The following is a 27518-nucleotide window of genomic DNA, read 5'->3' as shown; positions in this document are numbered from 1 at the left end:
GCTTAACCAGTTCTGTTTTGCAGTGCATGTTTCATAGGTGGAAGGGTATTGTGATGGATTATTGCTAATCATCAACCTGTGAGCAAATAACCAACTAATGGGAACATATTTGGTGTTATTATTTAAAAAAATGGTGCTTATATAAATTTATATAGAATTTTGAAATTCTATATAATACTCATGCTACAGTGACTAGTCATAGCTTCCTAACAGAAGACCCTCTTACAGAAATCAAAGTTGTCCCTTTAAAAATTTTATCGCTCACTAATATGAGCTGGTTATCAATTGCAATCAATTTATTTCTAGCTTTTCCAACTAACCCTAAACACACAGTAGGTGTGTAGCAGCAGAAAAGTTGCTACAGATCATCACTGACCTTGTGCAGATTATTTGAGTATTGTGATTTCTGTTTCAGACAAGCTGAATATCTGTGTGAGTAATTAGCCAAAGGTTTTATTGCAGGCCAATTAGTCTCATTGCCACTTTCACTGAAACGCCTGCTTATCTGCTCCTCTGTTTGCTCACTCTCTGCATAAATAGGCTCTCTCCATCACCCACAGGCATAATCAGTACAGTATAAACTCTGTAGTGGACCAGATATCGAATGTTGTGTTAAGTATGTTTGCTTTCTTAGGGTGCTCATTGTTAGATAACAGTTATTACTGTCACCAAAGTGGATGTGTTATCGTTTATTTCAGGTTATTGAAAGGTTTTAGGAAAGTTTGATGCCTAAAGTTTTCAGTAAAATCAGCAAATTTGTTATATTGTAAGCAAAAATTGCTCAAGAGAAGAGAAGGATTTGAAGACATTTATACAAACATACCTACCCCTTCTGTGGGATTGAAATTGAAATCATCCATATGGACCCTTATGCAGAGATGCACATATCATCAAAATTGTTTGCAGAAAATATCAAACTTTTGAAGAAAGACTCACCACACCAGCTGTCACATCTTTCTGATATATTCAGCATCAACTAATTAGCATTAGCTTCTGTATGTGTAGTGCTGCTTACCAAAGACTGATAATACAATGGATTCAATTAATATTGTGAACACACATTAGATTTTCAGAAATACCATGCTTTTTACATTATTTCCTGCAATATATCACAAAACAGAAGCTGTTCTCATGTTGTTAACATAAAGGAACAAGTAACAGTTGAAGAACATTTAAAAATGAGTAGCAGAACCTTAAAAACCTATAAACCTATAAACTGACTCCTTTTCATTCACAGTTTATAACGTGTGAACTTGAAGCTTCCACGTTGAAACAAGATTAAATATGGAAAAATAAATATCACCTCTGCTTGCATTTGCAGAAATGAGGGCAATTCTGAGCGCACACATAGGGTGAATATAGAGGAGATGGACTGTATATTAGTGCTTCAGAGACAAAGTCATGCTCACCCAAACACTCGACTGTGTAAAAGGTGGAATCGGATTCATACAGATGGAAAGTGGAAGGAGGATGAAGAAAGTGCATCCTGTACTTTAATTTGAACTCAATCAAAAACAAAACCTAGCTTGATGAATTGGAAATGGCATTATCCACAGAATAAAATGCCAAAAAGAGCCTAGTCCTAAAATGAGTAAAGCATGGATGAGAAACCATCTCTCAGGTTGTTTTGTTAGATTTTTTAATTTTATTTTTTGGGGAATAAATAACAGTGTGGTCCCTGTTTATTCAAAATGATGATAAGAGGGGTTTACAGTAGTTAAATGAGATGAGTCTTCTCAGAAATGCTTGAGCACTCACAAGAAAAGCTTGGTGAGTGGAGGTGGGTAAATGCTACATGCAAAATCTAGACATTTTTTATTGTAGTTGAATAGCTAATATACAATAGATCTGAGGAAAGTTGACGGTAATATTGAAACAAACACTTTAGGACTTTCTACTTTGCCACATAAAAAGAACTGAAGGCTAATTAGATTTTCAGATTAGGTTTTAAAAACAAAATATAAATAAGTTTCATCAATAAGTATCATTTGATGTTGCGATATGAAGCTAACAGGAAATTGCCTGCTCTGCTAACAATGCAGTGGCCAGGCTACTGTTCAAGCAAAGCTGTAGAGCATTTATTAAGGCTGGCTTTGCTCGTAAATTTAGATAACTTCAGTTTGTGAGTTAATTATGGTCTACTTTGCTTCTGAAAATACTCTAGAGTCAAATATGCAGCCATCTTTCCAACATCTGAAATTTGGATTAAATTGGCTTAAGCAAAAGATTATCTTCCAAAGACCATGAGCAAATCTATAACAAACTAGGACAAGGATATTGCCAACCTTGCTGAATAAATATAGAATTAAAGACGATAATAATCATTCTAAGCTGTTTTTGGCAGATGGTTTCCATCTCAGAGAATTAATGCCCCCTCTACCTGAAATACTGTATACAATGTAAAAGATTTATGGATGTTTCAGGATGACAGTATTATGTATGCTGTTTACTTGTATTTTTCCTGGAGAGGGTTCTCTGGCACCATGGTGTACTCGCAGCATTTATTTATCATTTTTGACCTGCAAGCCAAAACAGACTGAACGCTCATCCTGTGCCCTAAAGCAACAGAGTTTCTCACTGTTACTGACCAACATCTGAGCCAATATTGGCTGATACTCCAGTATTAGAAACAACCCATGGCTTTGTGTTTACTTGACACTTATTGCTTCTTTCAGTCTTTTCATGAAAAGGTCATGGCCGCAGCAACCAATCAGCTAGGCTGATGCAGCGTCTGCAAGGCCACAAAAGTGACTTTTCTATAAAAAGTTGGAAAGATTATTTTAAAATGATGTTTCATTAGGAATGAAATATAATCCGATGTTGTCCTTATTAAAATAATGCAAATCGCCATTGCTATTTGTTTCTAATATGTTAAAAATACGAGAAACCAACAGTAACTGAAAGTAGCATTATAAACCTGGTTTGTAATGTGACATTCAGGGCACTTAAATAAAAGTAGCTTAATTAAAAGGCTGGTATGAGTTCTAAGCCTTGTTAGGAGACTTGTTCCAATATGCCCAAAATGATCTGATTTCTTCCCCCATTTTACTTTTTTCAAGTCAGATATCTGATTACTTAGTTACCACTTGTTGCAGAATAACAGAAAGCAGTGAGTCATACAACAAAGTTGTAATTATGGTACAGCATCATTTTTAAGACCATATTATCTTTTGAAAACATTCACATTACTCCACTGGAAGCCTGTATGAATATACAGTTCCTCTCCAACAAACGGACAACCAGACATTTCTGCTGGATCCTCAGTAAGGACTAAAATGGAGAACAAAAATTGTATATTTTAATGTGTCACTTTACCTCAAAATATTTTTATGCATCACAAAGCCAAACCTGCTTTGACTAAACTTGTGGTATGATTGAATTATATCTACAATGGAAATCGATTCAAGATTTATTTGCTGAAATTTGTTGAGGGCTCTTCACTTTCAGGATGTTATCAGGGTAAGGAAGTCTAGTGTGGTAATCATTGAGTTTTTTGACTACTTTCTGTGTGTGATTTTAAGTGTGATTCATAACTTGATACTGGCGACCTACCCAAGGGTAAGCCTCCAGAGCAGTTTGAGACATCACAAAACATTAACCTTTTGCTTTTAAAACTTTGCCCACTGATATTCTTAATTTTTAATTGCTAGTCCGGTGCTTCATTAAAAAAGGTAGGTCATTATACTTGTCAAACTGTTTTTAAGCACAAATGGAATAAACAATTTGCTAATCTGTAATTTTGCTTATATGTACATGAAAAACACTTTTAATTCCTCTGGGAACTGATGCTTAACACAATGAATTACTATAAAAGGCATTTGTTCTTTTCCACTTAATTTTTTTCCTAAAAACAATGATAAATAGAGTAAATACAAAATCAGTTGCAGTTTAAAAACGACTTCATTTATTGATGCAAACTAGCTATTCAAACCAACCTAGTCCCATGTGAAACAGGAATTGCTCACTCAACCTTATAGCTGGTTATGCAGCTCTTGGCATCAACAGCATTGTGCTAACAGGCAATCCACCTTTGACATATCTGTAGAGGAATTTTGTCTCTTTTCTTGCAACATTGTTTTAATTCAACCATAATAGAGTATTTTTGAGCACAATCCGTTAAAGATGATGCCACATCATTTCCTTCCCAAATGTAATGTAGACATTAACATGGCCAAACAAAATCAAGACTTAGGTATGAACACAGTGGGCTTCCTTAAACAGAGCATACATAACTCAAAAAGTCATGGTGTTTTTGGTTGTGTATACGAGGTACAACCACCAAAGTGCTCATGTATCTAGCAAAATATCTGAAACATCTGTTGAACATAAACCATAAGTTATATTGAATAACAAAGGCTACAGTCTTATTTCAAATGTGAAAATGTGGTGATAGTGGTTCAATTTAATTAACTTGTTTGGCTGAGTTTTGTTTAATGTTGTGATATCACAGTCACTGGAAATTCTTACTATTCTTTGGCTGATTAAAATTCAACTCGAACGTTTCATGTATTTTTGTTTACAACTTTGATATTGTAATGGACCAAAACAGATTTCTTTTATACTCCTGTAACTCCATCCCTTTTGGCCGGTAGGGCTAGGTTGTAAAATTACCTTCATTTGTTAAAAGACTTACTTTTCTCAAGCAATTCTCTTTCTAGCTCTTGAATGCATTTGTAATACTTCCCTTCCTCTCTCCAAGTCCTTTATTAGGAGAACAAATTTGTTGAGCATTTGGTGGGTGAACTCTGATTTGTATTCCTTCAGCTCTAATTAAATTTGTTCTGGTAATACAAAAGAGAACACCCATCAATAATAATAGCAAACAAACAAGGGGGATGCATACATAAAACGAGATGAACAAACCTGCTTTGGGGCCAATTGCATTCAAATTTGCTTTGGAAGGAAAAAGAAACTACAACCAAACTGCATGCTGACAGTAAACAGCAAGGTATAATTCTGTTTTCCTGCCGCTGCTAACGCTGTTGTTTTCATTTTAGTTAAGAATTTACAGTAGACTAATTGATAGACGAGCCAGCTTGACATTTTTAATATGATCAAAGCAAAGGTAAAGCTGACTCTTTATACATTATATACATTAAATTCGATGCAAACTAATCATTCTCTGTTTAGTTTTTCTCAGAATAAAACTGAAGGAAAAGATGAGGGCATCTTTGTTTTTACTGAAAAACAACAATTGCATGTGTGGACCAAAATAATTTGCTATATACTTCTACTCCTGCTCTCACACTAACTCCCAAAAGGTTAGCTCAAAGCAGAGACATGCAATTACTAGACTTAAGGTGATTTCACTCACTTTTGCAAGTAAGGTAATGGACAATTTCTTGTGTTTTGTTTTCATCAATTTGTCAGTTAGTTTCAGACTCTTAGTAATAGGCTTAAGTACTCAGCCACTGCTAATGGAGACTTCAGCTGAGCTCATGGTGTTACATTCAAACTCTGCACAACCTCAGAGGGCCTCTGCAATAGATTCATTTGATCTTATGCTGCATGAGGACATGAGGAAGAAAAACAGATCTCTATTATGGTGAGGGAGGAAATGAAAACAACTCAATCTCAGGCCATGCTTTTTCTCTAATCACACTCACAGGTATAGTTGAAACAGCTGAAACAATGAGTTCCTTTAACACACTTGTTTTGAGTTGCCTTTAGCTGGAATGCTGGTCAATATATTGATGTGTTTGATGATAATTATTATTATTCATGTTATTTTTCTATGGTATTTGACAAAGTGCAATGTTTGGTGCTTATTCTATGGTTTGTAGCAAAATGGTTTCCAGTGCTGAGTTATTTTGATAACATATGGACTGCCTTGTTGCTAAAATGTGCCACACAAAGAAACTTGACTTGACTTACTGCAGCAACACCAGAATCTTTTTGAGTCCTTAATTTTGAGTTCTTTTGTTGTTTTTGTTTATTTTCCTATTTTATTTTATGAAATGTTTAACTGATCAGCAATCATTCAAGATTTTTTTTCAATCATGTTTTTTTCTACAAAGAAAGCGGTTTCCCACTATCCTTACAGTTTTTAGTAATTTATCGGACTGTTCTTAACCCAACCAGTATTTGGGTTAAGAACTAATGCTTGATGCCTGCCAATAATTTGACCTTTCTGAAATCGAATAGCATCTTATCCATAACCACAGGGTTTGTGGTTACTGGTAGTCCTTTGAAATTTAGATCAGTGCAATATAAGCTGTAAATCACTCTTTGAGAGGTATTAAACATACACATAGCATTACTATGAAATCAATATCAGAGTTATAATAGCTGCTTAAAGAAGCTACCTGTAGAATTTTATTTCTTGTCCTATGTTTGCACCTGAAATCATTTTGTATTTTCTCCAATTTTCATTACTCAGTGTCTCTCACTCTTTTATCATGTGCCTCTTTCCTAATCCACATTCATCGACTTCCTCCACTCATCATCTGGTTTTACCGGCTCTATGAAGGCTAATCAGTGCATAATCTCACTTTTAATTCTCTTCCTATTAACCTCTTCATATCATTTGTTTTACCATTACTGCTCCACATACACACATGCATGCTATAATTGCCCTCTGAGCTAAATTGTGGTTTATTTCCACATCATGACGGCGATATGCTGAGTTAATTACGGGGTGCAAATGAACATCACAGCAATCAGAAGAGGTGAAGGGAGAGAATGAGCAGGCACTGAATGTAGGGAACAGTTTAGCCTGCTGAATTATTTCTTCCTACATGGCTTTAATCTCAAAGTTTTTTTCAGTCAGTTTGAATATTAAATTCAGCTTCTTTAATATGCAATAAGTAAGGCTTGATTTGTTTATATTTAAATTACTAAATCCTTGAGAATGATGTGAATGTGGCAATGAGACCAGAGACAGGAGATAAATCCAGGCATATTTATTTTCTGTCATGCACCATGATCATCCCATTTTGATACATTATTCCATTATTCTAACCTTGACAGGGAAAGTAATTTATTGGGAAATGGTTCTCATCATGGTTCTACATAGAGAGGTCTCAGTGTCAGGCTCAGGCACTGATGGACACAGGGACTGAACAGAAAATACAACCAGGTATTTATTAGGAGGTCGACAAACTCTTAGTCAGACAGGCCAGGGTCAGAACCAGGGAATCAAATCAGGATCAGGCGGCCCCTGATCTTCGGGCCGGGCAAACAGGGGATCCGAGCCCGCGGGTCCAGAGTCCAGATCGAAACGGGGATCCGGTCAGACAGGCCGGGGGGGTCAAAGCCAGGAGGTCCTTATCCAACAGAGAGGGTCAAGGACAGGAGCGGGATCGCGCTGAGGGTTTCACAACAATCTGACGCCGTGCAGGGAGAGTTCCGTCCTTATATGGCAGCAGCTGGAGATCAGGAGGATGATGATCAGGTGCGAGTGGTCACTGCACAACAGCAGCTGTGACAGGTCCCCCCCCTCAAGGCGCCCCTCAGGACAACCGACGGCCTCCCCGACGATGGTAGAAGTCCCGGATGAGCTGGGGGTCCAGGATAGCAGAACGCGCCACCCAGCTCCGCTCCTCAGGACCATACCCCTCCCAGTCCACCAGGAACTGCAGACCACGCCCCCGACGGCGCACATCCAGGAGACGGCGAACAGTGTAAGCAGGGCCGCCGTCAATAATCCTCGGAGGAGGGGGCGAGGGGATGGGGGGACAAAGGGGACTAGAGACGACAGGTTTAATTCGAGACACGTGGAACGAGGGGTGGATCTTCATAGTTCGAGGCAGGGCAAGGCGAACCGTCACCGGATTGATAATCCTAGTAATGGCGAACGGGCCAATAAAACGAGGTGAGAGTTTCTTACAGTCCGTCTTTAGAGGTATGTCCTTCGTGGACAACCAAACCTCCTGACCCGGTTGGTAACTGGGGGCGGGAGTCCTGCGACAATTGGCCAGGAGGCGATTGCGTTCGGCTGTCCGGGAGAGGGCCGCACGGGTCCGTCGCCACAAACGATGACACCGGCGAAGGTGATGCTGCACAGATGGTACTGAGAGTTCCGTTTCCTGAGAGGGAAACAGAGATGGCTGATAACCCAAGGACACCTCAAATGGGGACATACCTGTGGCTGTACTGGTCAGGGAGTTGTGGGAGTACTCCACCCAAGGTAGAAACCGAGACCAAGAGGCAGGATCACTACCGACAATACAGCGCAGGGCTGCCTCCAATTCCTGGTTAACCCTCTCTGTCTGGCCGTTTGTTTGTGGGTGGAACCCCGATGAAAGACTCGCCGTGGCTCCTAAGGCTCGACAAAAGGCATGCCAGACCCTGGATGTGAATTGAGGCCCCCGGTCAGTAACAATGTCCACAGGTATGCCATGAAGTCGAACCACATGGCACACCAGGAGATTGGCCGTTTCCATGGCAGAGGGCAACTTGGGTAGTGCTACAAAATGGGCAGACTTGGAAAACCGGTCAACAATGGTTAAAATAACAGAGTTCCCTTCAGACGGGGGAAGCCCCGTGACAAAATCCATAGAAATGTGTGACCAGGGTCGGCCTGGGATCGGTAGAGGGCGTAAGTAACCAGCGGGTTGGTTGTTGCTGGACTTACCCTGACTACAAATGGTGCAGGCGGAAACATACTGACGGGTGTCCTGGGCCATTGATGACCACCAGAAATGACTCTGCAATAAGGTGAGGGTTCGATGGACCCCAGGATGGCAGGCGAACTTAGACGCATGGATCCACTGGAGAACCTTAGGACGAACACTTTCTGGGACAAACAAACGGTTGGGTGGACAGTCCACTGGGACGGGTTGTATCTGCTGAGCTTGCCTCACCAACTGTTCGATTTCCCAGGAGAGAGTTGCCACCACACATGAAGCCGGTAGGACACTTTCTGGTGCTCCTTCCAGGGCCTCAGGTTCAAATTGACGAGAAAGTGCATCGGGTTTGCAGTTCTTGGAGCCAGGTCTGTAAGTTAAGACAAAGTTGAATCTTGAGAAAAACAAAGACCATCTGGCGTGGCGTGGAGTTAACCTTTTAGCGGACTGAATGTACGATAGATTTTTGTGATCGGTCCAGACTATAAACGGTTGTGTGGACCCCTCCAGCCAGTGGCGCCACTCCTCCAGAGCCAGTTTAACAGCTAGTAGTTCTCTGTCCCCCACACTGTAGTTGAGTTCAGGAGGGCTGAGTCTCCTGGAAAAAAAGGCACAAGGACGTAGCCTGAGAGCAGAACCAGAGTGCTGGGACAGAACTGCCCCTACACCAGTGGCCGATGCATCCACTTCTACAACAAACTGTTTTTCAGGGTCCGGGTGAATGAGGACTGGTGGGGAGGAAAACAGTTGCTTAATTTCCTTAAAGGCCACTGCTGCTTCCGGTGGCCATGCAAAGGGCTGCTTAATTGAAGTGAGGCGAGTCAAAGGCTCAGCCACAACGCTGTAGTCCTTTATGAACTTGCGATAGAAGTTCGCAAAACCCAGGAAGCGTTGGAGTTGCTTACGAGTAGTGGGTTCTGGCCACTCCACCACTGCTTTAGTTTTGGCAGGATCAGCTCTGATCTGTCCCACCTCAATGACAAACCCCAGGAAGTTAATGGTGGAAAGATGAAAACTGCATTTTTCAGCTTTAACAAACAGTTTGTTCTCCAGTAGCCTCTGGAGGACCTGACGAACATGACTGACATGCTCCTCCTTGGTCTGTGAGAAGATAAGTATGTCATCCAAATAAACGAACACAAAATGATTCAAGAAATCCCTCAGAACGTCATTCACAAAGGCTTGGAAGACAGCAGGGGCATTAGTTAGGCCAAAAGGCATCACCAAGTATTCAAAATGCCCTATGGATGTTTTAAAAACCGTCTTCCATTCATCTCCCTCACGTATCCTGACTAGATGATAGGATTACGTAAATCCAATTTGGAGAAGATGCTTGCCCCCTGCAGCAGTTCAAAAGCCGTGGACATAAGAGGTAATGGGTATTTATTCCTAACAGTGATCCTATTTAACCCCCGATAGTCGATACATGGACGTAATGTCCCATCTTTCTTTCCAACAAAAAAGAAACTGGCACTTAGTGGGGATGACGAGCGGCGGATGATACCAGCGGCCATGGAGTCGTTGATATAGGTCTCCATGGCCTCCTGTTCCTGCCTGGACAGACTGAACAAGCGACTGTTGGGCAGCGGAGCATCTGGCAGGAGCTCTATCGCGCAGTCGTATGGTCGGTGAGGGGGGAGAGAGAGGGCTCGGGACTTACTGAAAACGGCAGCTAGGTTGTGATACTCAGGAGGAACCAATGACAGGTCGGGGGGATCCGGACCGTCACAAAAACTCCCACAATCAGGCTGAGCAGCACGAAGACAGTTGTCAGAACAGGACAAACTCCAACTAACTATCCTCCCTGTGACCCAATCAATATGGGGATTATGAAGTCTCAGCCATGGATGCCCCAGCACCACGGGAAAACTGGAGGACGGGATTACTTTAAATTTGAGGACCTCCCTGTGGTTCCCTGATGTTATCAACAGAGGGGATGTCTGACAAACAAGAGAGAACCATTAAGACCCTTAGCTGATAATGGTGAGCTGAGGGGTTCGGTGGGGATGTTGAGTCTTTTGGACAAGTCTTCGTCAATAAAGTTATCCTCAGCTCCAGAATCAATTAAGGCCGTTAATGAGTGGGAGGTTGACTGGTGGCAAAGCTTAATGTCAATTAGCAGGCGGCTGGTAGAGAGTTGGGGATTGCCCGTGCTGCTCACTAGAGACCCCACCTCTAATGAGCCTTGTCTTTTGGCCGTACAGGGCAGCTGGAGATTCTGTGCCCAGGTTTACCACAATAGAGGCAGTCTCCTGTTTGAAGACGCCTCTGCCTCTCTGTGGCAGTCAGGTGCGTTCTACCTATTTGCATGGGTTCGTCGTCAGGGGGCGCTGGAGCCGGTGACTGGGCCGGCGGAAAAACAGGGGTGGCGCTGCTGCGTTCCACCGCAGGCTGAAACAGCCGAGGAAGTGCTGAGGCAGACTGGCCAGATCGCTCCCGGCGTCGCTCACGAAGCCTGTTGTCCAAACGGATAGACATTGTAATTAGTGAGTTCAAGTCCTTGGCCTCATCACTGACGGACAGACCGTCCTTTAAGGCCTCAGTTAAGGCTTGATAATATACTCCTTTGAGCGCCTCGTCGTTCCATTTTGTGTCTGCAGCCAGTGTGCGAAACTCCACTGAGAACTCGGCTGCACTACGGGAGCCTTGGCGCAGTTTGAGCAAGCGCTTGGAGGCGTCCCCAACATGATCAGGATGATCAAACACCGTGCTTAATTCGTCAGTGAACTGTTTAAAGGTAAGGGATGTTAACGGTGTAGTGGAGTCAAATGCTAGCGCCCAGGCTAAAGCCTGATCCCGCAGCAGTCCCATGACATAATATATCTTGGATAAATCGGAGGCAAAGGCCATAGGTTGCTGATTAAACACCATCCGACATTGTCACAGAAAACCCCGGCACTTCGACAGCTCACCCGAGAATGGAGGGGGGTCGGGAACATACGGACCCCGTGAACTTGCCGGAGCGGGGGGAGCCGGAGGCTCGGCCGGAAAGGAGGCGGGTGGAGGAGCAGCTGCAGCAACTGCAGCTGACGCGCCTCACGGTCCAGGACTTGGGGAAACGCTAGGGTGAGTTTTTCTACCTGTGAGGCCAACTGGGCGATTTCCTGATGGAGAGATTGGCTGGCCGCTTCTAGCCCAGCGAGGCGATGAACGCTTTGCCCTAGCACGACTCCTTGTCGGCTTATGACGTCCCTCAGGGCGGCGGGGGGTTGCTGTTCAGTCGGGTCCATGAGTTTACTTGGTCAGATTGTTCTGTCAGGCTCAGGCACTGATGGACACAGGGACTGAACAGAAAATACAACCAGGTATTTATTAGGAGGTCGACAAACTCTTAGTCAGACAGGCCAGGGTCAGAACCAGGGAATCAAATCAGGATCAGGCGGCCCCTGATCTTCGGGCCGGGCAAACAGGGGATCCGAGCCCGCGGGTCCAGAGTCCAGATCGAAACGGGGATCCGGTCAGACAGGCCGGGGGGGTCAAAGCCAGGAGGTCCTTATCCAACAGAGAGGGTCAAGGACAGGAGCGGGATCGCGCTGAGGGTTTCACAACAATCTGACGCCGTGCAGGGAGAGTTCCGTCCTTATATGGCAGCAGCTGGAGATCAGGAGGATGATGATCAGGTGCGAGTGGTCACTGCACAACAGCAGCTGTGACACTCAGCTCCTGTGATGTCCAGTTGCAATGTGCTTTACACAGCTACATCTTACACATTACATTGCACGTGGTGATGTAAGACTTCGAAGCAGCACCTTGGTCATGGAAACTGTTTTTCAGTGAATTTTGCACTGTTCTTGTGCTGCGACGTCCCTCAGTGTTTGAAAAGATAGTAACCATTCTGTATGTAAACATCTGATTTAGGACATATTAATGAATGCACGTCTGATATATTTTTCTTTCATTATTGTGACATTTAGTAAATAGAAATCATTTTGATAATTCAAATTGACGTAGCACAAGAAAAGGTGGTCTGAGAAAAATGCTGTATGTCTCAGTTTTATTCAGTGTATGTAAATTTCTGGTTTTAACTCTATGTTGGATTGAATGTAGCCAGACAGATTACGTAACACTGAAGCTTCTCTGACTCCCATTTGAGGTTTACATTCTCTGGTTTAACTCATAACAAAACAGCAGACGGGATCTTTCCATGTGAAAATGACTTTCTTTGCCGAAACGCCACACAACTTTTTGGTTTAAAATTCTGCCAGATGCTTAAGCACCACATATTGACAAGGTCTGTCAGTTTTAGAAATATACTAAGAATTATAAATAGAAAGTCAAATTAGAAAAGTTTCTAATTGTTAACTCGACTAAAATGCTTTTACATCAAAGTCGATGTTTGAATTTTCCAAAAGCTTAGTTCAGCTCAGAGAATTGTGTACTTATGTTATATTGCTTGACAACAAATTGAGGCACGTATACTATATCCACCTTTTTCTATGTATTTACAATAAACCGAACAATGGATCCTCTAGAACTAATGGAATTCCAAATAATTCTCAAAGGAGACTATTAACACTCATAAACATGGTGTTTTACTTTGTCTTAATGTTCTCTCTTATGTCTATTCAATTGTAAATCTTTACATATTTATGGGGTTTAATGCAAGTATGTTTGTTCCCAATTTTATCTAAGGGACTTTGATCTGGGAAAATTAGATTGTTGATAATAGCTGACTGTGCATTGGAATTCCCCAGGGAACAAGGTATATATTAACCTTATTAAATGAATATAATGGTTTTCTGTAGCACTGATATTAACATTCATGAATGCTTGATCACATCAGAAACTTAACATGTTTGACTGCAAAGAATACCTTCTCTTTTCCTGCCAAAACAATCTTCCTTATTTTCAATCGCTAATGGCCAGCTTCAGCATGAAAATGTAGAACTTAAGGGGAACAAGAAACTTAATTGGCTGAGCAGATGGCATCACACTTAAAGGTAGAGGTACACGAGGAATAGATCTTAGACCCGGGCCAGTTCCCTGGTGATAACTCTGCTAGAGGAGCTTTATAAGTCTCAGAGCAATTTGCTGTGAATCGAGAAAGGAATATAAAGAAGGAGGCATGGAGGGAGGCAGGTTAAGGATAAACGAACTCCTACAGTTTTTTCTGTCATTTATTTGCTCAACAAAAGCCTCTACCTTTTATGTATACTTGTTGTTTGTTTCCCACCTTACAGGAATAAACAGATGACCTTTTGAGAGGCAGACTCAAAATAATTATTGAAAAAACTTCTAGTGATTTTTGGGGGGACATATTTGTCACTTTTGCATCCCCTTTGAAGTATTTTAACAACATGTTCATCTTATGATTTGATATGAGATGCATAACATTATTGACTACATTAGTCTGTTAAAGATCTATGGTAATAAGTAACCATTAATCATTCAGGGTTCATTCAGACATGTCTGTGAAAGAGATGAAGAGAGCTGTATTTACAGACATTATTTACAGTTCATGGGGGACTGGACAGTTTAATCAAGTGAGGTATGTTGATAAAATCTCCACCGTCACAGTTTTTCTCGAACTTCATGTCATGTTTCCCTTTCATTTAGTTGTACCATACCAAGCATGCAGAAATCGTTTAAAACGACAGAATTAGATGGAAGGAACTAAGACTGGCTGTCTGAATTTAGCAGTCAGTATTTTGGTTGTGGAGGACAACAGTGTGGTGTGAATTATCAGTACAGGACATAACAATACAAAGGCATTTGAATCTGCTCTCATTTCTTAAAGGCATTCTGTCTTTCATTCTAAAGTCTGAGAATTTCAGAAATGATTCATTGTTGCAACAACCACAACAAAGGACTCACTGACCCACTTTCCAGCCATCAGTACAGACTGCACTGTAGGTGACACGGTGCTGTAAAAATGGAACCGGAGGCTTTATTTTGTGCTTAATATTATCCTCCAGTGTTTAACGCCAATTTTAAAGATACTTTGACCCTTTTTTTTTTCAAACAACCTGTTTTCTCGGACACAACTGCTGACACATTGCCCTCCATGAGAAGCCAGACAAGGGGAGCCAACAACCAAAGAAGAAGAAGCAGCAGGACTGAATATTTCTACTCAGAAAGAAAAATCAGATTTGAGAAAAGCTAGATCTTTAAAGCCCAGCTCCTACAGTGTTATTGCTAAACATGAGAAAATAAGTAACAAGAACTTCTTTATCCAACTACTTCCACTTTTTGTTTGTGTAGCTGATCACTCCCTCCTAACTGATGTTTGAAAATAACAGACAAAAATGAATTTTGGTTTGCACACATTCCTTTAATGCAAAAATGTTTTTCACCTCACAGTCTTCATATGTGGTAGGCTGGATCTGTCCTCCAGCTACACTGTTACTCTGAGAGTATCTGAACAAAAAATGTTTTCACTCACATAACAGAATAAACGGTGGGTTCACACATTTTACTTTTGAGACATGTCTTTCAATCTTGGATCAACTCTACTAAAACAACATCGTAGCTTTGGTCCCTGTTTTACACAGTACAGATCAAACATCAATCTCCGAAAACCATCTTTTATCTGCAAACAACACTGAACAAAGTTGGAAGTTGAAGAAAGTTGCAAAGATTTCTTTTAAACTCCGGTGAAGTAAAATATTGAAAAGTTAGCATCAAGAGGAGTGTTTTGCTGGTGTGTTTGTTGAGCATGTCCTGAAGCTGTAGGGAGTGGTGTTCTGGGAAAACGGTGCATTATAGAAGAATAGAGGAAGGGAAGTGGCAGAGAGGAGGGAAATCTTTGATGAGGCCCCGGGAGTGTCTCTAATGAGAAGTGATGTGAGGGAGCCTCTTCTTTCTTTCACTCCAAACAGAGCAGCACTGCACTGTTATATAATCGAGCCAAAGATATAACCAACGGCTGTAATTAAAAAACCCAAAATCACCATTCTGCTTCATGCCTTCAGAAGCCCCAACTCCAGGAGAGGAGACAACATTATCAAAGGCTTGTTGTGACAGTGTGATTTATGCTTTACCCAATAACTGAGATGAAGTCCATGACTCAGTGATGAGTCATTTTAGAAGCAATGAGGAACATAAACATCAATATGTGTGATGCATCATGTCACACTCTGAGACATTGCAATAGACTCAATTATTACAAACAAATTATTACAAAAAGATGGAGGCCTTTTTTTTGTAGTTTCCAGATGGGTGCTTAGGACATTAACTGTTTCATTTTGTTACAATTCACTTTTTAAGTGCATAAAAAAGAGGTTTGAAAACTAAAGACATTTAAACAACTTGCTCTTCACTTATTAGTTTACAGATCTTGTTCTTTGCTATACATGTTGGTACATTTCAAAGCAAACCTTTGACACTTACAATGTGTAAGTTTTGTCTCAATCTGACCAAAACATCTAGATCTTTTTCAATATGGCTTGAAAAAGTTGATAATAATAGTATAAACATTACACTTCCCTTAAATAATTGGATTCAAGATTATTTTAAGTAAAGACATGACAATTGTGAGTAACTCCAAAAAGAGATATTTATATATATCACACTTTTTAGAGGATTAAATTAATTAATATGTGGGTTGAGCAACAGAGTTAAGCAAGCACCTTGAATCTATGAAGAATATTGATATATGAATACATATTGATAGTTTAGTTTATTGAATTAAGCATCAGTGGCCTCAACCTTGCATGGAAAACCATACACATCTGGCACTTTTTCTTCATAGTAATCATTAACATGGCCATATATAGTTGCCGTATATAGTCCCAGTCTTCAACCCGCATTTGTGGAAAGCGAGCCATTATGGTTGTGTTGGTCACTGGCAGGAACAGCATGCTCAAGCTGATGCCAAAATTGTTCAGTGGGGTTGAGGTCAGGACTGCTGGCTAATTTATTCTCTCTTCTCCCAAATGCTGGATCTAGTTTCTCATAAAAACTGCTCTGTGGGGGCAGACGTTGACATCTCAAAGACTGAAGTTCAGTGCACTGGTTGCAGAATTTTGTCTCAGCCTTTCTTCACACCGAGGTTGCCTCCAATAATGACAATCCTCGTCTTTCCAGAGTGTCTCACCATCATACTGTTTCCACCAAAGCTGTATTTGTTTGTGAGAAAGGAATTAACAAAGTTTTCATGGAGATATACTCATTCCAAAAACACAGGACATTAACAACACAGCAACAGCAAAAATAATTAGTTGACTACAAATTTATATATATATTATATATATTGACTGATTGATTGATTGATACAAAATACATGATTTTGTATCAATCATGCACTGTTTGGATTTTGAGGTGAGTTAGCATTTTATAATCCTTTTCATATATAAGATGACCAACAAGTGCATTGTAGTGCAGTAACGACTACGAGATGGTTTTCAATCAATAAATCATCGTGTAATTAATTGATCATGTGTGCTGCTAACTATAAACAGGGATTTGTGAAAAGTCTCTACATTTCTCAGTCTTTCTCACTATGGCTCCTATACATGGTAGATCAGCAGCAAACAATTTTCAGTCTGACTGCCCGTGAGCATGAGGTTATGTGTGTACCCATGTTTATGTATGATTATTTGTTTTGATTCTCTATGTCTACACTCAGATGACAGAGCTTTGCTTGACTTAGTTTGCTTTAGTGAATAAAGCAATAAATACATTAGAGTATTCTTATGGTGACCTTCTGGGGCCGTAGAGTAGAACAAAATCATCTTTGTGGATCTGTGTTCTCAAATGAGCTGCTGCAAAGCAAATGGATGCATAGCACTTTATTGTTCTTATATTTTTATACTTTAATATTTAAGATGAGACAATTATGACCATCAAGCAACATTTTTTTACAAAATAAAAGAGGGTAAAACAGAATTTTAATGAATAGGAAGAAATAAGAACAGAAAAAGTTAAATGTGATGAACAAGAGAAAATCAATCTTTCATAAAAATTAAGTTTGACATTATTTTATCAGTGTAGGTTAGAATGACTATAGTGAGACAGATTTGTTGAATGTTTAAGTGTGCTATATTATTGTTTTCTAATCTTTATAATCACCTTTTTTATTGCAACAGTTCAACAGCTACATTATAGTTATGAGCACAAACGACATAGGGAGAGTTATGTGAGTGTTTGTGTTTTATATTTAATAAACTACTTGCATTCATGCAACATGTGCAGAGTGAATGAGCTGTTAAAATGAAAACAAAATGAACACTTAACAGCTTAGCAGTGTGTATTATGACATCAAATAGCATTCCTGTTAGATATAAACAAACTCAGCATAAAAAATAATTTAAAATCCATAACTATTCAGATTTAGGGTTAAGGTCATGTCCAATCTGGATTACACTACAAAACAATCCATGTTTAATACAGCATCATCCCATTTCACATGGCCTCTGCACTTGGTTTGTTCAATTTCTAATTTGTCGTCACAAGCTAAAACAGGAAATAAACTAAACATTTACCAGCTGGGATACCTTTTCATGTCATGGTGGGATGCCTGCTTATGTTCATGAAATAAGTGAGTACCAGTTTGTTGAGATAAAGATGATGAGTGTATCCTTACCTTCAGAGCTTTATTAGATGTTTAGAACTCTGAAGAAAACCTCTCAACTAACAGTACCTTCAAAAACAATAGCAAAATACATGTATGTAGATTAACAATGACACAGCTTGAACTACGTATGTCAAAAGCAGTAGAATTAGTAATTATTATTAGTAACACCTCCTTACTTATAAGCTTGCAGCTGTCTTCTAAGTTAGAGTATGTATGTGAAAAGTTGTAGTTAAATTCTGGAGAAGACAAATGTTGTTTTCAATTAATCTTACCTCCAAAACAGAGCTCATGCAGAGTATGGACGAGTAGGAAAACCTACACAGAAAAAGAAAATGTCCTCTAAATGAAAAATGACAATGGGTTTATAAAACTCAACAGATTGGATAATACTGCCAGAAATGCTTGTGGTTACCCTCATTAGAAACACATTCTTATCTCCAAGTGAAACATTTCTGGCCAAGAAACTAAGCTTAATTTTGTTAGATGACTTTTTTCCTTACCTACTAACTTTACTCATTTTTATACATTAAAGTGAAATATAATGGTCAACATCTGCATCCAAGCTTTATGTAACTAACTGCAACACAAAGTGTCAGATTGTGTTGTTGTAAATCCACTGACCTCACAAATGTGCTTCTCAAAGAACAGTCAGACACTCCAAAACACACTTTGACTTCAGCACTTAGGTTGGATGATCATGACTTCACCAGTAAATTAAACAAATGAATACAGTAGGTGCCTTTTACTTATCTAACCTTAAAAGTTACTACCACCTCACTTTCAGATGTTCAACTTGCACTGAATACCAATTTGTCATATTTTATATTTTGATTTTAATCAAAGTCCAACATTTGATGCTTCATTTTAAGGTTATTGATCACAAATCTGAGTTCAGTTAACTTTTCCCACATGACTTTTGTAATGACCAAGAAAAGTATTTATGTAACCATTCAGAACCGATCAGACAGTAAGATGTTCTTGATATGAAAACACCTTCTTAGTCACATTATCATCATGCAATTCTCACAGACAAAAACAATTTTCTGCTTTCCACAGTTAAAGTGACATTTGATGGGAAACAAAAACAATATTACAGAAATTCACTATGACTATCTGGGTAGATAAAACAAGATAAAACCTGGGAAGAGTTCTGCCCCTAATATCCTCTGGAGGTCAGTAAACATTTAGGAAGAGAAATGAAAAGTTTGTTACAACAAGTCTATAAGGTCTTATCTCTTCTTGAAACATTAAATCTTCTCAAAACATTTTTTTTCCTTTAATTAGCAAGTAACCTGCAGAAATCTACAGTTTAGCACAGTGATGCATTTCCGTTTAGTAAGTAGCGCAGCCACCCAAACCTATGAACCTGAATTTGTCTGCTTTTTATTTATTTTTTGTTCCAGGTCACTTTCTTGTGATGTATGACTCTTGCTGCTTTTGCCTAGGGATACAGAGTAGTTCACAATGTGTTTACTTTTCTGCTCCACAGTGCAGCTTAAGTAACTGCAACTCTGATAGCAGGTAGCACTGCTTTGGGATTTGGGATAAAGCCCCTGCACAAGCATGCAGTACTACATAAATGTACTGTACATGTAATCATGTGGTCCACATGTTTGGCATGTCAAAACTTTGATCACAGAAGAATTGGACATTTTAAGCTTTAATTGTGATGCCATTGCACTGAATACGGTTGAGGTAATAAACTTCTGGTTACAGTTTTGGATCTGTTTTGAACTCAAAAGTAATAAGTAAGAAAGTTTTTTAATGATTTGTTGAAATGAATGCTGTTATGGAATCTCAACTGTCTTCACACTTTGCTATATGTTTGCCTGCTAAAGTCATATTTAAACAAACTGAAAACATGTGAATGCAGAATGTGGAACATGTCTGCATGTTGATACATTTTCAATATAAACTAGAAGTCTAAGTGTAACATTGAGTGAGGTGAACATTGATTTAGAGTGGGAAATTGCCTTGTGGAAGAGTGTTGGGTGAATCAATTTGTTGGAAATTTTTTTTTATTATGATCATTTTAAGCTTCTCTTATATTTACTTTTCTTATATTGATTTGTATCGTTACATTTCCACAGACAGAGTCTAACTGTGGAAAGTATGACATTTGATTTGAATGAAAATTATTTTTGCTCACTGTTAGATTTTGCTACTTCCACAATAATAAGTTAATTTCCTGCCTATGTGCAGATGTTTCTGCAAGCCTGTTTGATGCCCATACAAATAGGGGCAGTATTATGTAAAATCGACTTTTTGAGCTTTACATCATGTTATAATGTTAGTCTCTCATCAAAAACATACCTGAAATGTTGCCTTGATTCTTTCATGCATGTTTGAATAATCCTTTAATCTCTTGTGGCAACCATTCAGCTGTGTAAAAATCCTGGGTGGACCAAGGCGCAGCTCCTCATCAGAGCTGCAGTTTTCCAAAGTCCTGCCTCACAGATCCTTGCATACAAGCATAGAACATTTGAAAAGACTCTCCAAATTGTGTGATTTGACGTGGTTGGTTCTTTTAGTCACCACACTTATCTAACACAGTCACAGAAAAACATATGTTTAATTGGGAACAATGTGTGCCTGCAGGATTAGTCACATTAAATGTAACCGTTGGTTTACTGTGTCTGAGATTTTCTTTTACCATAAGGTATGGTATATATAAAGTGTATTCAGTTTACACACGAGCCACAATAGTTTCCCGATCATTATCATATTAGCTTCAAACCAAATAGCAAACTCTTTCATGTTCTCTTTGCTTGAATGCAGAGATGTTTTTACAAAGATGTTTTAAGGTTCTACCAGGCAGCTTACTTTGAGCACTTTCAGCGCAGTTACTGTGGATACACACCCACAAATGTGACATTTAAGAGTCTATCTTTCTCTGTCTCTCTATCTCCCAAACACATGCATCCATGTACCACTCTCCTACACACAACACCACGCTGTGTGTTAAGCGGTGAAACCCAGATGGCGACCACCTGGTGTGTGCTTGTGGGCTCCTGCGACAGCTTCGGACAGGATATGGACACACACACAGATGGTGACCCACTGAGAATGAACGGGAGATGGACGTGCTGACTATTGATTTGCTCAGATCAATGATTCACAACCTGGTCATCTGACACCAGGGAAGTTTCACCCACTGAGCTGGCACACTGGCTTGGCACATTTGGTACACAACACATCATATGGAGGGTGCCTTCAAATTAGTAAATATTTTCAAAGCATTTTAAAAAAAATAGTGATCTTAAACTCTTTTAAGTCGCCATTACATTCTATAATTACAGAATGTCCTTTTTCTGTTGGTTTGGCTCAGTTTGGTTCATTTTTGAAAATAAATCTCATCTTTGTGTTATTAATGCTACAGTGTATGCAAAAGTATTCAGAGCACTCCCCTCTTTCTACATTTTGTGAGGCTGCACCCTTAATCCAAATTTAATTAAATTAATCTTCTTCCACAAAATTTTGCGCACACATTTGCCTTTATGACAGTGTCAATCTTTGTGAATCAGGCATTAAGCACGTGAAGAACTGCAAAGAAGAATGGGTCAAACTGCCTAAAGATAGGCAAACTAAGTGGGTAGCATCATATTCATCAGGAAAAAGACTTGAGACTAAACTTGCTCCCAAAAGTGGATCAACAAATTATTAAGCAAAGGCTGTGAATATTTATGTAAATGTGAGTTATTGTGGGTTTTTTTTTTTCTTTTATCTACAAAATTTGCGGTACACTAAAATTTTCACAGTCAAGAAATTCATTTAATAAAATTACTCAAACACAAATAAATCTAACTGCAATCTGCAGCTGGCCACTACAAACAGTGGAAGGAAAATGTTCTAATCTGTCTTTTCTCATTGCTTTTTGTAGTGTCACTTTTGTTTAAATGTCACAGCTCTTAAGTGTTTGAGACATACGTTAATGCCATCACACAAACCAACATGCAGTGCCTTGCAAATGTTTTCATAGCACGTTAACTATTACATAGCTAAGTTTTGCTGCAATCCAAGTTGCCTACTTGTTGAGGTATGCCAGTTTCAGAGTTTTGTAAAAAATAATTACTTACTTTTCTTTTAGCGAAATAGCTGACGCTCAGTCAGACTGGGTGATTAGTGTAGACACAACTTCCCATTTTAAATAGGAACATATATAATATAATTTTTTCTTAGCAATGCCTTTCTTCTTTTTCTTCTGTCATAAAAACCAGATATGTGGAGTGTAAGACAAATACTGGTCCTGTCAACTAATTCTCCCATCTAAGCTGTGGATCTCTGCTGCTCCTGGAGAGTTACCCTAGGGTCACTGGCAGCTTCTCTGAATAATGTATTATTTGCTTTAGCTGTCAGTTTAGGTAGATAGTTTCATCTTTGTAAACTTGCAGCTGTGCTTTATTCATTTTGTTTTGTTTAGACAATAAACCGAACAGGGTTGTGTGAGGTGGCCACAGTATGGAGTATTCTTTTGAGCCTATTCCTTCTTCAAAGCTCTCCACAACTTTCCTTGGAGTCATGTTTGGTACTTTATCATTCACTAACAAACCTCTGATGCACTCACGTCTGGACTATTCTTGTGACTTTTGGAGGAACTGTGTTTTACAGGAGTATGATTTGATGTATCAGAGACCAGTGTGCTGAGTGAAATTCTCTGCAACACTTTATGGCATTTAATCCAAAAATCCAAGATTGATAGCATTACATTCAAATAGACATGTTATAAAACATCCTTCCTATAGGTTTTTAATATTTGTCTCTACTATCCAGATATCCTCCTTCCCAATTTGATTAGTGAACTACTCATATATTAATATTTAGAGGCACCTAAGTCTATACCACCCAGTTGTTTTTTTCTTTATTTCTTGGGTTATACTTCCTCAATTATTCACCTTTATTCAAGGAGGAAAAAGGGAAAATAAGCTAATCAGTACCCACAAATTTTAATTTCAAAGTCCTCCAAATGGGACATGGAGTGAAAATAAAGTATGTGAAACCAAGCCAAGTTATCTTTTAACCTCTCTGTCTTTTCTCCCTCATCTCTCATTCCCACATCTTACCTTCCCTTCAAGGCTGTAAAAGCATGTTCAGCCTTTTTAAGAGTTTATTATTAATGCGCTCCAACAATGTGCTCTTCAGATTGTCAGCGTTAATCAGGAGACTTTCATCCTTCTTTTCAGAGGGTGAACAGACACACTGCACTTCCTTGTCAGGTGTTAAATTGCTTTATCTCAGCGTCTGTTAACCACCTCCGAAGTAGACCTGTTGTCAGGGCTACTGCTGGTGTACCTCATTATTCATAAAGGTCATTCTGAGGATCTAAAATAAAGCTAAAGGTAGGAAGACAGCACTGCTTGTCGAGGTAATGTCAAGTTCCAATGTCTTCTCTATTAAAGTCAGAGCAAAGCTTAGCTCTCCATTTCCATGAGTCAAAACGTTATGTCAAAGTTAACAGAGGGGCTACCAAATTTATGTAATTTTGGAGTGCAGGGTTGAAGTCCCAAACTTCTGAAATACTTTATATATGGCCAAAGCAAAATATTCTGCAATGATGAGAAAATACACAAGTGCCTAGGTTGTTGCAGAAAGCAGTGTGTCCTTTAAGAAGTGCTTACTGTTGTGTGGGCTGACTTTTTATTTCAAACCTTAAAGGTTTCTCAAACTGGCAAAGTAACATTGTTGCCCAACCCTGACTTGTTTGTGAGACTTCAGAGATGTAAACTTAAAAAGTAGTGTTTGGTTTGATTAAAACCAAATATTCAATATGGAAATCTAAAACGTAACTTGTGCATGTTCTAATAGTTTCATCTAAGTTGTAAATTGCTGGTACTTGTTTAACATTTTACCAAGTCCAGAGGACCCCAAAGCACTTCACTCTACATTCAGTCATTCACACATTCACGCACACACACATGCTTACGGTGGTAAGCTACTATTGCTACTACCAGTTTGGATGGTATCTTACTGATTACAGAACAAACTCATACCGTTGTCACAAACATCACCCCAGATCCAAATGTGCTCTTAATGCAAGTAATTTTAAATTGTAAAGATGTTTTAAGTATATTACAAAAATCAAATAAAGATAAACATAGTTCCCCTTAGTAGATTAAAAGCTGAATTATGGTTTCTGGCATTTTGCCACTTACGTGCAGATTTGTTTTATGAATACTGCAAGGAATTTGTTATTGATGCCAAATAAATACAAGTTTGACTATTATGAACTCAAAGCAAATTTTAATTATCCATCACAAATACATAAATGAGATCATTACTCATTATAATTACCTGAGGGTTGTTTTGTTTTTTTTGCATGTATTTAACTTTTGCTCAACTTAATTATGTCTGAGGAATGAATCAAATATTAAGTATTTGGCTATCTTGAATAAAAGTTGCTTAATCAAAGTTCATGAACTTTTGTGATACTGTATGAACTGTAAAATGTCTATGAATTTACCCTATTATAATTTTCTGTTTGGAGTTCACTTTAATATTAAGAGGACCAGGTGTGCCAGGGAGTAAATCAGATAAAGTGTGGGTTTGTGCATAACAAAAAGATTAACTAAAACAAATCAGAGATCAGACCAACAGAAATAAAACCAAAGTATTGCAATAGAGTTCCAACACGGTCCCATTTAAGCTCATGACTGAACTGCAAACTACAGCTAGAACAGAGCATGGCAAAACCTAAAATTACTGTGTGAAACAAATAGAAGCAAAAATATAGCAATGCCGATACAAAGTATCTTATCATAAATAGCTGGAATTTCTGGAGTTGTTGCAACCAAAGTTAAATGCCAAATCATTTATTTTAGAGCCAGAAAATACATATTTGGAATAGATTAAACAATCCATTTCTGGTTTTCAAAGCAGGAAAAAAACAAAAATATGCTTTTATGACACAACAACAGCCTTTGGAGTTCTGCATCTATAAAATAGGCAGACACTATATTGGTCTTTGTCACTTTCACTCTCTTTCGCTGTAAATAGAAAATAGATTCTTTTTCTGACAAAAGAGTCTTCTCAAATATACAGTATGTGTCTGCATTTAACAACAGAAAGGAAAGAAGGAACCCACTTATATTTTCTTAAAGATCCTTGATGCGGAAAACAGTTAACTTTGTAAAACTAAACACGTAAAAAGGACACATATCTCATCACCTAAGAGAAATATTGCTGTTGGAAATACTTGTTGATGATACTTAGGTGTTTATTATTATTATTATTATTCCAGAGGTAACATTATCACTCCTTAGCCCCTTTTGTAGTTTTTCTTTCCACTGTGCCCACTTTTGTTTCAATCAATCAATCAATCAAATTTTATTTGTATAACACATTTCAGCAGCAAGGCATTTCAAAGTGCTTTACATCATTACAAACACAGAAACACAATGCAACATAGAATCAATAATCAAAACAAAGCATTAAGTCAGGTTAAATTTGTAATTGATTACATTTCAGATACAATCCTAAACAGGTGGGTTTTTAGTTGAGCATTAAGTCAAGTTCCATCCATAAATTTGTAATTGATTACATTTCAAATACAATTCTAAACAGGTGGGTTTTCAGTTGAGATTTAAAAGAAGTCAGTGTTTCAGCTGTTTTACAGTTTTCTGGAAGTTTGTTCCAAATTTGTGGTGCATAGATGCTAAAAGCTGCTTCTCCTCATTTGGTTCTGGTTCTGGGGATGCGGAGCAGACCAGAACTGGAAGACCTGAGAGGTCTAGAAGGTTGATACAACAACAGCAGATCTTTAATGTATTGTGGTGCTAAGCCGTTCAGTGATTTATAAACTAACAACAGTATTTTAAAGTCTATTCTTTGAGCTACAGGGAGCCAGTGGAGGGACTTTAAAACTGGTGTTATGTGCTCTACCTTCCTGGTTTTAGTGAGAACGCGAGCAGCAGCATTCTGGATCAGCTGTAGCTGTTTGATTGATTTGTTGGACAGACCTGTGAAGACGCTGTTGCAATAATCAATACGACTGAAGATGAACGCATGGATGAGTTTCTCTAGATCTTGCTGAGACATTAGTCCTTTAATCCTGGAAATGTTCTTCAGGTGATTTTGTTTCATCCTTGTGTATATGTTTCTTGATTTTTGGATATGGGAGTGAAAATGACCATCATCAGCTACAATCCAAAAATACAACTGAATTGGAAGAAGTTGTTGAAAAACACTAACGAGGTGGCCATGCATCCTTTTCAGCTGAATGCAGATGCAATGTGCGCAGACTGCAATGTTTGTTCATATAAAACTGATAACATTTGTCTACAGTTTTATCATGTTTTGATGACATGCTATAATGACACTTTTCCATGGCATGGTGGATATTTAAAGAAGATGTTATTGGGTTTCCCAGAATAAAGCTACTTTAATTTATTCAGCACATGGATTCTAAACTTGTCTTCATAATTTCTTCTTAGTCTCATCTGCACAACAAACTAGTGAGAGTCTTCCCCTGGATGGGTTTTCCAACTCTCTTTTGGCTGTGTGTACATGTAAACTAGATGACATTATTTATTCATAAAGCCCTGCTGGGTGTTGGATGTGTTGTCACATATGAATCATTCCAAAAAATTTGTCACACTAGAAGAAAAAGTGCAACACTTGTTGGAGTATTCAGTAGCAGTGTTACAATGTGTCATATGCTCAGTTTTAACAATGGCACATCCTGGATCTGCTACTCATTTCAGGAATCAGGCTGGCTGGCTTTCTGTGTCAAAGGTGTTTTAGATTTATAATTGCTAATGTATTTGAAAACCTTCTTAAGTATTAGGCTACAGGCTGAAATGTATTTCAATAATATAGTAGTGCATTCGATCACTGCATAGAAAGGTTGTAATACATTAATACATGGAAGTGTCAGATTTTAAGTGAGTTTGAATGTAATATTTCAGACTTTGTCCAAAATTAAAGCAAAAAAACAAAAATACTGCTAATGGAGTTTAGGGAAATTCATTGCAAAAAGCAGGGATTGATCATTTGCAAGATTTTGAAAGTCAGCAAGTGAATTTAATACCTCCACAATGCACTGGAAAGTATTCACAAATAGTGGTTCAGTATTTCTGGCTTGTATTCAGCCTTTATTGCACACTGGAGGGGTTTACTCAAAGGAAAACTGGCCTTGTGAAATCAGACTGTTGTAGGTTGCTCCTTTCAGATAAATGCACAGGAAATATAACCACTACACTTTGTTGTAGCGAAGATAAATCCCTATGATCTGGGGCTTCCTCACAGATGACAATGACAAATACCCAGCTTGAATTTCTTTTTTTTTTTTCGTTGAGGTTTTGGTATCGGGTCCATTGTTCTAAACTTCCCTCGGCAACACCTCTCAAAGAACTGGGTTAGTAGACCACATAAATTTAGTCCACTTTAAAAACACAGCACCTTTGTGTAACATCAACGTTTATCACAATATAGAACACTTTATG

General features: G+C 38.9%; 1 long non-coding RNA gene across 1 annotated transcript; it reads right to left on the bottom strand.

Annotated features, from left to right (window-relative positions):
- Nucleotides 1-11639: 11639 nt before the first annotated feature.
- On the bottom strand, nt 11640-24764 carry LOC114143430 (uncharacterized). Its single transcript, XR_003595247.1, has 4 exons — nt 24754-24764; nt 23277-23282; nt 20457-20463; nt 11640-12222 (listed from the first exon to the last, which is right to left on the bottom strand). It is a non-coding gene; the product is annotated as an uncharacterized LOC114143430 (long non-coding RNA).
- Between the last annotated feature and the right edge of the window lie 2754 nt (nt 24765-27518).

The sequence above is a fragment of the Xiphophorus couchianus genome, chromosome 4 (genome assembly GCF_001444195.1).
Source record: "Xiphophorus couchianus chromosome 4, X_couchianus-1.0, whole genome shotgun sequence".
Taxonomy (NCBI): domain Eukaryota; kingdom Metazoa; phylum Chordata; class Actinopteri; order Cyprinodontiformes; family Poeciliidae; genus Xiphophorus; species Xiphophorus couchianus.
The sequence above is the reverse complement of the archived record's forward strand: the minus strand, read 5'-3'. Positions and strand labels throughout refer to the sequence as shown.